Here is a 12,192-nt window from a genome sequence, read left to right on the forward strand (position 1 = left end):
CTATAGCAGTTAGAACTGTGTTTAACAGGAGCACCAGATAGCAGGGGCCAGATCATATCCCATGCCCAGCTCTTGGCTATACTAGAGCTCTGTTCTCATGTGACAAGCAGCCAGCCCAGTAGTAGGAGAGTATTCTCTTCTCTTGAAACACAGACCTACAGCTGAGGGCAGGCTAGGCATGAAAAGAGAACTCCCATCGCTCTCAGTCACGTAGCAGGGCTCCATTGTAACTGACAATGAGCAGAATGGCCAGGCCTAATTCTCCCGAACAGACAGGAAAATCTGATCACTCAATTAGAGGTAACATCAGACCAGAATCCTACCCGGGCCGCTCAACAAACTGAATGAGTAATCAGGGGTAGGTTAGGTAGCTTAGCTGAGCCGCATAGTTTTTCCTGCTGCTGCTTCTTCGTCTTGAATTAGTTGGGACCAATGATGTACTGTAGAACCTAAGCTATATGATGTACAATACAACCGGTTATAGGCTGTCTATGGTTGAGACTAGGGCTGTCCCACACTAAATAATAGCTTTGACCAATCGATTGGTCGATAGAACAGACGACTTTCGGTAGACCAAGATACTATTTAGTGTGCGACAGACCTAGTCTCAACCATAGACAGCCTATAAATGTGCATTTCTCCACATATAGACACACCAAATGTAATTAAATAAAAGCAACTATATATGCATTGAGTTTGTCTGATACTTTAAGAGCAGTTTTTGATTAAATAAGACACAAATGACTCAAGAGGGTGCCAGAGATGAAGATAATCAGAAGAAAAACTTAACCTGACCATCCTAACCATCCTTCTCCCGCTCCTACTGGCTTTCGCAGATTCTGCAGCTAATCTTCTGTAGTTGCCGGTAATAGGCTACACGAGTCGGTAACTTTTCTGATGTGGAATGCCATTTTATCTTACAATTTCTACCGATCTGCATGCCAGTTATGGTTTTCATATGCACATTTTCGTGTAACAGTTAGATTTAATTTATAATAACGTATGTCAAAATCATTGTCATGTGGTTAATCAAAATTCTATCCAAATCTTAATAAAAATGATACAAACCTAAAAAGTTACTTCTATTGCCATTGCCAACTATGTAAAAACAGCTCATAAAACCAACAACATTGTATCAACTATTAACTAGGGTGTGGCCTGAAGCTCATGCTAGCAAACTTGCACCTATGTATAACATATTCTGGGTGCTCAGAGTTTCCTGCCAGTGAGCTCCAAACAGACACAGCTGTAAGCTATTTGCACAAGAGATAAGAAGTTATCAATGCGCATCCTTACTCAACAATGACAGGAGCGCTCCAAACAAAACACAATGACTAAATTGTCAAAACTAGTCAATTGAATGAAACAAACCAAAACTTGTTTTTCACAAGTGTAGCATAGGTTGTGCGCTCTGCAAACAACGTGTTCACTCCAACAATCAGAACGGTAAAAGACTGAAGTAACAATATATTAAAAGCATTAACAAAAATAACCGTAACAAAACAAACATTGTAGATTCGAAATTATAGGAATTAACGGCAAATGTACTTACTACTTGCGATATACACTACCATTCAAAAGTATGGGGTCACTTAGAAATGTCCTTGTTTATGAAAGAAAAGCACATTTGTTGTCCATTAAAATAACATCAAATTGATCAGAAATACAGTGTAGACATTGTTAATGTTGTAAATGACTATTGTAGCTTGAAACGGCAAATATCTACATAGGCATACAGAGGCCCATTATCAGCAACCATCACTCCTGTGTTCCAATGGCACGTTGTGTTAGCTAATCCAAGTTTATAATTTTAAAAGGCTAATTGATCATTAGAAAACTATTTTGCAATTATGTTAGCACAGCTGAAAACTGTTGTTCTGATTAAAGAAGCAATCAAACGGGTCTTCTTTAGACTAGTTGAGTATCTGGAGCATAAGCATTTGTGGGTTCGATTACAGGCTCAAAATGGTCAGAAACAAATACTTTCTACTGAAACTCTTGTTCTGAGAAATGAAGACTATTCCATGAGAGAAATTGCCAAGAAACTGAAGATCTCGTACAACGCTGGGTACTACTATCTTCACAGAACAGCGCAAACTGGCTCTAACCAAAATGGAAAGAGGAGTGGGAGGCCCCGGTGCACAACTGAGCAAGAGGAAAAGTACATCATTTTTTAACACATTTTTTTCCCACCTTTATTAAACCAGGTAGGCCAGTTGAGAACAAGTTATGATTTACAACTGCGACCTGGCCAAGATAAAGCAAAGCAGTGCGACACATACAACACATGGGATAAACAAACATACAGTCAATAACACAATAGAAAAGTCTATATTCAGTGTGTGCAAATGTAGTAAGATTAGGGAGGTAAGGTAATAAATAGGCCATAGAGGCTAAATAATTACAATTTAGCAATTAAAAACTGGAGTGATAGATGTGCAGAAGATGAATGTGCAAGTAGAGATTAGAGGTCAACCGATTATGATTTTTCAACGCCGATACCGATTATTGGAGGACCAAGAAACCCCGATACCGATTAATCGGACGTTTTTTTTGTTTTTTTTACTTCTTTTTTTTCTGTATTTGTAATAAATGACAATTACAACAATACTGAATTAACACTTATTTTAACTTAATATAATACATCAATAACATCAATTTAGCCTCAAGTAGATAATGAAACATATTCAATTTGGTTTAAATAATGCAAAAACAAAGTGTTGGAGAAGAACGTAAAAGTGCAATATGTGCTATGTAAGAAAGCTAACGTTTCAGTTCCTTGCTCAGAACATGAGAACATATGAAAGCTGGTGGTTTCTTTTAACATGAGTCTTCAATATTCCCAGGTAAGACGTTTTAGGTTGCAGTTATTATAGGACTATTTCCCTCTATACCATTTGTATTTCATTAACCTTTGACTATTGGATGTTCTTATAGGCACTTTAGTATTGCCAGTGTAACAGTATAGCTTCCGTCCCTCTCCTCGCTCCTCCCTGGGCTCGAACCAGCAACACAACGACAACAGCCACCACATCGAAGCAGCGTTACCCATGCAGAGCAAGAGAAACATCCACCCAAGGCTCAGAGTGAGTGAAGTTTGAATCGCTATTAGCGCGCGCTAACTAGCCAGCCATTTCACTTTGGTTACACCAGCCTCATCGCAGGAGTTGATAGGTTTGAAGTCATAAACAGCGCAATGCTTGACGCACAACGAAGAGCTGCTGGCAAAACGCACAAACGTGCTGTTTGAATGAATGTTTACACGCCTGCTTCTGGCTACCACCGCTCAGTCAGATACTTAGATACTTGTATGCTTGTATGCTCAGTCAGATTATATGCAACACAGGACACACTAGATAATATCTAGTTATATTATCAACCATGTGTAGTTAACTAGTGATTATGATTGATTGTTTTTTTATAAGATTTAATAAGTTTAATGCTAGCTAGCAACTTACTTTGGCTTACTGCATTTGCGTAACAGGCAGTCTCCTTGTGGAGTGCAACGAGAGAAAGGCAGGTCGTTATTGTGTTGGACTAGTTAACTGTAAGGTTGCAAGATTGGGTCCCCCGAGCTGACAAAGTCATAACAAATAAAAATGAAAAAAAAATTGGGGCAAATCGGCGCCCAAAAATACCGATTTCCGATTGTTATGAAAACTTGAAATCGTCCCTAATTAATTGGCCATTACGATTAATCGGTCGACCTCTAGTAGAGATACCAGGGAGCAAAATATTTATTTTTAAATAACAACATGGGGATGAGGTAGTTGGGTGGGCTATTTTACGATGGGCTATATACAGGTGCAATCGGTAAGATGCTCTGACAGCTGATGCTTAAAGTTAGGGAGGGAGAAACAGTGAGGCAAAAAAGTATTTAGTCAGCCACCAATTGTGCAAGTTCTCCCACTTAAAAAGATGAGAGAGGCCTGTAATTTTCATCATAGGTACACTTCAACTATGACAGACAAAATGAGAAAAAAAATCCAGAAAATCACATTGTAGGATTTTTCTATGAATTTATTTGCAAATTATGGTGGGAAATAAGTATCTTCTTCTATGTCTTCTATGTGGGATTCTAGTTTAGTTTTTCTATGTTGGTGCTTGGTATGATTCCCAATTAGAGGCAGCTGGCTATCGTTGTCTCTAATTGGGGATCATATTTAAGTAACAACGGTTACAACGGGGGGGGGTGGCACATGGAGCTGGCGGCTGAGCAGAGGGAAGAGCCAGAGACTGTCAGGGAGGTAATGGCGAAGTTGGGAGAGAGTGAGATGAGAGAGATGTTGTGCAAGTGTGTTCTGCTCAACATCCAACCAGAGGATCCGGTTAGCAGTCTGGTGCAACCTGTGCCTGTTCCACTCTTTTGGCCTCAAGTGCACCTCTCCAGTCCGGTACGTCATGTGTCTCCTCCTCGCAATCTCCCTGAAGTGCGTGTACCACGTCCGGTACACATCCTGTGCCTGCTCCTCGCACTCTCCCCGAAGTGAGTGTCCCCAGTCCGGTACGTCCTGTGCCTGCTCCTCGCACTCTCCCTGAAGTGAGTGTCCCCAGTCCGGTACGTCCTGTGCCTGCTCCTCGCACTCTCCCTGAAGTGAGTGTCCCCAGTCCGGTACGTCCTGTGCCTGCTCCTCGCACTCTCCCTGAAGTGAGTGTCCCCAGTCCGGTACGTCCTGTGCCTGCTCCTCGCACTCTCCCTCAAGTGCACCTTCCCAGTCTGGTACGTTCTGTGCCTGCTCCTCACACTCCCTCAAGCGCACCTTCCCAGTCCGGTACGTCCCGTGCCTGCTCCTCACACTCCCTCAAGTGCGTGTTCCCAGTCAGGTACGTCCTGTGCCTGCTCCTCACACTCCCTCAAGTGCGCCTTCCCAGTCCAGTACGTCCTGTGCCTGCTCCTCGCACTCTCCCTCAAGTGCGCCTTCCCAGTCAGGTACGTCCTGTGCCTGCTCCTCGCACTCTCCCTCAAGTGCGCCTTCCCAGTCAGGTACGTCCTGTGCCTGCTCCTCGCACTCTCCCTCAAGTGCGCCTTCCCAGTCAGGTACGTCCTGTGCCTGCTCCTCTCACTCTCCCTCAAGTGCGTGTTCCCAGTCAGGTACGTCCTGTGCCTGCTCCTCGCACTCTCCCTCAAGTGCGTGTTCCCAGTCAGGTACGTCCTGTTCCTGCTCCTCGCACTCTCCCTGAAGTGCGTGTTCCCAGTCAGGTACATCCTGTGCCTGCTCCTCGCACTCTCCCTGAAGTGCATGTCCCCAGTCAGGTACGTCCTGTGCCTGCTCCCCACACTTGCCCTGAGGTGCATGTCACCAGTCCGGTGTCACCTGTACCGGCCCCACGCATCAGGCCCCCAGTGCGCCTCCCCAGTCCGGAACCTCCTGAGACGGTCCACAGTCCGGAACCTCCTGACCATAGAGAGCCTTTGTTTTTCTATGGTATAGTAGGTCAGGGCGTGACTGCGGGGTTTTCTATATTATTTTCTATGTATTTTGGTGCTTGGTATGATTCTCAATTACAGGCAGCTGGCTATCGTTGTCTCGAATTGGGGATCATATTTAAGTAGCATTTTTTCCACCTGTGTTTTATGGGATATTGTTTTGAGTGAGTGCATGTAGCACCTCTATGGTAACGGTTCATTGTTTGTTTCGTTCTTTCTTTGTTGTTTTGTGCATTTTCAAATAAATGTTATGTGGAAACCATATCGCACTGTAGTTTGTTCCGATAATTATTCCGACAATCGTGACAATGACACAAGGAATTATTCCAACAATTGTTTACAGACAGATTATTTCACTTATAATTCACTGTATCACAATTCCAGTGGGTCAGAGACGTTTACATACACTAAGTTAACTGTGCCTTTAATAAAGAGCTTGGAAAATTTCAGTAAATTGTCATGGCTTTAGAAGCTTCTGATATGCTAATTGACATAATTTGAGTCAATTGGAGGTGCACCTGTTGATGTATTTCAAGTCCTACCTTCAAACTCAGTGCCTCTTTGCTTGACATCATGGGAAAATCAAAAGAAATCAGCCAAGACTTCGGAAAAAAAATTGTAGACCTCCACAAGTCTGGTTCATCCTTGGGAGCAGTTTCCAAACGCCTAATGGTACCACGTTCATCAGTACAAACAATAGTACGCAAGTATAAACACCATGGGACCACGCAGCCGTCATACCGCTCAGGAAGGAGACGCGTTCTGTCCCCTAGAGATGAATGTACTTTGGTGCGAAAAGTGCAAAACAATCCCAGAACAACAGCAAAGGACCTTGTGAAGATGCTGGAGGAAATAGGCACAAAATATCTATATCCATCGTAAAAACAAGTTCTGTATCGACATAACCTGAAAGGCAAGGAAGAAGCCACTGCTCCAAAACCATCATAAAAAAGAGAGGCTACGGTTTGCAACTGCACATGGGGACAAAGATCGTACTTTTTGGAGAAATGTCCTCTGGTCTGATGAAACAAAAATAGAACTGTTTGGCCATAATGACCATTGTTATGTTTGGAGGAAAAAGGGGGAGGCTTGCAAGAGAAGAACACCATCCCAACCGTGAAGCACAGGGGTGGCAGCATCATGTTGTGAGGGTGCTTTGCTGCAGGAGGGACTGGTGTACTTAACAAAATAGATGGCATCATGAGGCAGGAATATTTGGGGATATATTGAAGCAACATCTCAAGACATCAGTCAGGAAGTTAAAGCTTGGTCACAAATGGGTCTTCCAAATGGACAATGACCCCAAGCATACTTTCAAAGTCGTGGCAAAATGGCTAAAGGACAACAAAGTCAAGGTATTGGAGTGGCCATCACAAGCCCTGACCTCAATCCTACAAAAGAATCTGTGGGCAGAACTGAAAAAGCGTGTGTGAGCAAGGAGGCCTACAAACCTGGCTCAGTTACATCAGCTCTGTCAGGAGGAATGGGACAGAATTCACCCAACTTATTGTGGGAAGCTTGTGGAAGGCTACCTGAAACATTTGACACATGTTAAACAATTTAAAGGCAAGGGGGGCCAGCCAAAGAGAACATATACAGGTCGTAGTGGTGGGTAGTATATGGTGCTTTGGTGACAAAACGGATGGCACTGTGATAGACTACATCCAATTTGCTGAGTAGAGTGTTGGAGATTATTTCGTAAATTACATCGTCAAAGTCAAGGATTGGTAGGATAGTCCGTTTTAAGAATATGTTTGGCAGCATGAGTGAAGGATGCTTTGTTGTGAAATAGGAAGCCGATTCTAGATTTGATTTTGGATTGGAGATGCTTAATGTGAGTCTGGAAGGAGAGTTTACATCTCTAACCTGACACCTAGGTATTTGTAGTTGTCCACATATTTTAAGTCAGAACCGTCCAGAGTAGTGATGCTAGACGGGCAGGCGGGTGCGGGCAGCCATCGGTTGAAAAGCATGCATTTAGTTTTGCTTGCATTTAAGAGCAGTTGGAGGCCACGGAAGGAGTGTTGTATGGCATTGAAGCTCGTCTGGAGGTTTGTTAACACTGTGTCCAAAGATGGGCCAGAGGTATACAGAATGGTGTCATCTGCGTAGAGGTGGATCAGAGAATCACGAGCAGCAAGAGTGACATCATTGATGTATTCAGAGAAAAGAGTCGGCCTGAGAATTGAACCCCGTGGCAGCCCCATAGAGACTGCCAGAGGTCCGGACAACAGGCCCTCCGATTGGACACACTGAACTCTATCTGAGAAGTAGTTGGTGAACCAGGCGAGGCAGTCATTTGAGAAACCAAGGCTGTTGAGTCTGCCGATAAGAATGCGGTGACTGACAAAGTCGAAAGCCTTGGCCAGGTTGATGAATATGGCTGCACAGTATTGTATTTTATCGATGGAGGTTATGATATCATTTAGGACCTTGAGCGTGGCTGAGGTGCACCCGTGACCAGCTCTGAAACCAGATTGCATAGCGGAGAAGGTACGGTGGGATTCGAAATGGTCGGTGATCTGTTTGTTAACTCGGCTTTCGGAGACTTTAGAAAGGCAGGGTAGGATAGATATAGATCTGTAACAGTTTTGGGTCTAGAGTGTCACCCCCTTTGAAGAGGGGGATGACCGTGGCAGCTTTCCATAATTTAGGGATCTCAGACAATACGAAGAGTGTCTAGTTTGAGAAACATACGCCTCGCAAGTCCTCAACTGGCAGCTTCATTAAATAGTACCCGCAAAACACCAGTCTCAACGTCAACAGTGAAGAGGCGACTCCGGGATGCTGGCCTTCTAGGCTGCCAGTTGAGGACCTGTGTCCTCTTGCTCAGTTGTCCACCGGGGCCTCCCATTCCTCTTTCTATTCTGGTTAGCGCCAGTTTGCTTTCCAAAAATATTTAACTTATTGTGTATATTACATTTGTTTAATTTGATGGCTTTATTATTTTATTCCAAGTCATCATCATCTCTATAGAGTTGCTACATATGCTGTCTGACAAAATCACCATTTTGTAGTTCTTCAAAGTAAACAAGACATACTTTTATGACTGCTGAACACCAACTATCAATGACTTAGATCATGTATTTTCAGGTAGAGATACTGCAACAGCTGCTCTCTATATCACTTCACAATCACGCATTCTTCTGTCTCTTCTGTAGCAGGCATGAAAGAAACACAGACTGGACGAGTAGATGTGTAATGGATTATGGTAATTTTAGTTAATTTCCACATTTTATGTGCTAAACTATGTCCAATATTGACCTGTTGGAAACAACAACTCCCTACTACATCGCACAGTCCAGGCTGGATCTGATTTATCTCTAGAGAAAGTGTGCAATGTGATCATTGAGCTCAACGATGAAGAAAAAAATAGGAAATGCAATTCAAATAATTTAACCAACGTCTGTCAATCAGTTTATAAATAGCACTACCCTAGAGTGCAGCCTTAGCGGAGTTGCCAACAACCATAAATTCCGGTTTTCAGGGGAAATGGAAGAGAGAGCCTGTGACAGGACTGCCCTTCCATTAACAAGGTGACACTCCAAATTAACTCCTCCTTCACATTTACTTGATTGGTTGAACAATGCATAAGATCCAGACATATATTTTATTTTTATTCTCATCATGACCAGAATGTTGAGGATCTAGTTTCAGGCAGTTTTGGGGGGGAATTACATGTAGTAGGTAGGCTATGACTTTGCTTATAAATGCTAGGGTTGTGAAGTATCTATGTAGGTCTTATGAAGACTTTATGCAGTCTTGAAAGTCTTTAAATTGATGTTGAACCCAGATCTGCAGTGAAACTAGCTCTAGTTAATATCTGGAGTTAAGAGTGAAACCCACTTTAAAATGTAAAACAGAATTCATAGCCAAATCGAATGTAGACTATTTGTTTGGCTGGTTTATCTGTAGGCTCTACCCTCAAAGTATTGGGTAATAACCAGCCCACCAATAACGAAAGATCCCCCACCTGAATAAACTTTTATTTGGTTAAAAAAACAGCATTGGACAATGGAGATTAATTTCACTGATCAAGGCCATTCCAGAGCACATTCAACAGGTCCCACTATAGTCAGTGTAATATAAATGCATTCGTGTTTTGCTGCGCTTCCTGCTTACATTTAGCCTCCTCCCACTAGTCACACATTGGTTGAGTCAACGTTGTTTACACGTCATTTCAATGAAATGACGTTGAACCAACGTGGAATAGACGTTGAATTGAAGTCTGTGCCCAGTGGGCTAGCTACCTCTGCATGCCTGCCGCTTGCTTCTTTCTTTGTTTATCATGAGTCTATGCCTCTTTGCCTCAAGTAGCATGATATCGCCAACCCACTATACACAACAAATAAATAGGCGTCGTCGATTTCAGAGTCCTGGTGACTTATCTAAGCACCCTCAACAACAACAAAAATACAAATAACAAGTGCAGCCACAATAACGACATAGAGACAGAAACAATACAGCATCAAACTGTCCAAACTCACAAACCCGTCGTCTGTCGACGATCCAACTCCATCATGGATTCAGAAATCAAAATAGAATTTGCACAAACTACATCTACGTGCAACGGACATCCATGATAATCATCAATCGACTTTAATCAACTGGCTGCTGATTACACTCGTTTGTAAAGACGCTAAATAAGAATAATCCCAAGAATAACAGTATTATTACGAAGTCAGAAAGGTTAATAAGTATCGTATTGCATTGTTGAATTTTACTTTAGAATAGGTTCTAGAATCCCTCAATTAACCACACCTGGTTTATGTGGCACAGCGAGAATCTGTAACAATGAACCCATGATAGAAAGAAGCCCGTCTGTAATGGCCACTAACCTCAGCATCCTCTGAATGCAGCTATGGCTCGTGGCTATCTGAGCATCGAATCTTCACAATAGCCTTGCTGCACCTCCTAGTAAAAGGCTGCTTGGCACTCGATGTGTTTCCCTGTCACAACAGGTAGCTAGCTACCTAGTTAGAGAAATTAGCTGAATCTTAACTTTCTGAATCTGAAAGTCAGGTGGCAAGCCTTAGGGATTTTTTCCCACCATCTGTTCTTCTCGAGACTCGAATCGTACACGTGTCCCCACTTGTCTTTCATCCAAGCCCCTCTCCTCTCGACTTCAGTGGTGTCGTGACGCCTCTGCTGAGTAGGAGAGGAGGGAAGAGCTGGATGGGGGTCGACAGTCATTCATTAAGAACAATGCAATAGATTGACCACAGACAATTCAACCAGTTGTTGATGGACCCGACCGAGTTTCGTTGAGACCCCACGACTGATATCACTTTACCCTCTGCATGCACATTCATGGTAACGATGCTGAGCTGGCTCGAGACTCGTACCCCATCACAGCGGGTCGCTGTCAGTTCAGAAGCGCCTTCAATAACTTTAGTAACACGAATGCAATAATTCGAACTCTGGAGAATCATTATGGAAATGGGATAACTCACAATGTTCCGCGAGCCATTTGACTGATATTGTAGTTAGCTAGTTGGGTGCTTTTCAGACCGGGATTCTCACTGTTAACGTAACGTTAGTGACCACAGCTGAGCGTCACTGTCTCTCAGTCATTAGAATGACGGTTTGCTCCCAGAGTTCAAAGCTCTGTATGGAGCCAATACTTTCTATTTATGACGAGAAAATTATTTTATTACTTACCGAAGTGACGCAAAATCCGTTGACTGAAAATTATAAGAGCGAAGTTAAAACTAGTTGACCACAGCCGTTCCACTGCTGCTGACGTGACGAATCGATGATGACACAATTTGCATATCAGTTACTTGCTCTCTGATTGGACAATTGAGGAGTCGTTCAATTTTTATCTCAGATTACACTTGGAGCCGGTTCCACATGGACAAATTTCATTTTCAATTTTGTGCCATAACTCCTATGTAAAAATAAAATGACAAATATTAGACAAAATTGGTTATAAAGGCATGACACACAAGATGGCCGCGGTAGATCTGAAGCCAATCCGCGGAGGTTTTACTTTGATAACACAAACCTGTAGTCTCCCGGATAATGTTGACTCTGACAGGCGAGATAGTTGGAAAATAACATGGCAATCGTTAGTGTGTTGTGACCCCCAGAGGCTCTTGACAGTACTGCTAAACCAAATCAGTATGGTCTTGACGTGAACCATAAATCTATGCCTGACAGCATGAGATCAGAAATAGTGGAAAGGTTTTCTAAAATCTATGAGATCCAACCAGATTTTTCACACATACTTCAACTCGCTCCTTTTGATTATTCTGAAAGTTAAATCAAAGAACATGCCTTCATTTCAGAAAGTATTACTGGGGAAAGTTATGTTCAGTTCACCCCTGGTTATCAACCTGTTTAGCTGATTTATTAAGAGCAAATGTATGCTTGATCTGAAAATATGGTTTATAAGCGCCGTATGGATGGTGTCACGCATTTGCGGAGTCTAGAGTCACAAAGGCCAAATTGAGCTCTAACACGTCGTGCGACATGACCCACACACCCTTCTGTGATGAATAAAGGCTACTTAGATCTCCACAGCTTGTCAATGGCAAACAGTGCTTACCTCAAACCTTAATCACTATATACATGTACATCACAGCTGTCCAAGGCACTACATCTCAGGGCTTGAGGTGTCACGAGACACTGGTTTGATTTCAGGCTGTATCATCTATGATTGGGAGTCCCACAGGGCAGCATACAATTGGCCCAGCACCATCCGGGGTATGCAGTCATTGTAAATAAGAATTTGTTCTCAACTGACTTACATAGTTATATAA

General features: G+C 42.9%; 1 protein-coding gene across 4 annotated transcripts in view; it reads right to left on the reverse strand.

Moving 5' to 3' along the window:
- LOC112264215 (chromodomain-helicase-DNA-binding protein 9-like) overlaps positions 1-11,228 on the reverse strand; it is a 131,884-nt gene extending 120,656 nt beyond the window's left edge. For 3 of the 4 annotated variants that reach the window (XM_042331027.1, XM_042331026.1, XM_042331024.1), the window contains exon 1: positions 10,267-10,547. The gene's annotated coding sequence lies outside the window, so the exon portion shown is untranslated. Of the gene's footprint in view, positions 1-10,266; positions 10,548-11,089 lie in introns of those variants that run through there. The other variant, XM_042331025.1, reaches the window with a different exon arrangement.
- Between the last annotated feature and the right edge of the window lie 964 nt (positions 11,229-12,192).

This window comes from Oncorhynchus tshawytscha, linkage group LG12 (genome assembly GCF_018296145.1).
Source record: "Oncorhynchus tshawytscha isolate Ot180627B linkage group LG12, Otsh_v2.0, whole genome shotgun sequence".
Taxonomy (NCBI): Eukaryota; Metazoa; Chordata; class Actinopteri; order Salmoniformes; family Salmonidae; genus Oncorhynchus; species Oncorhynchus tshawytscha.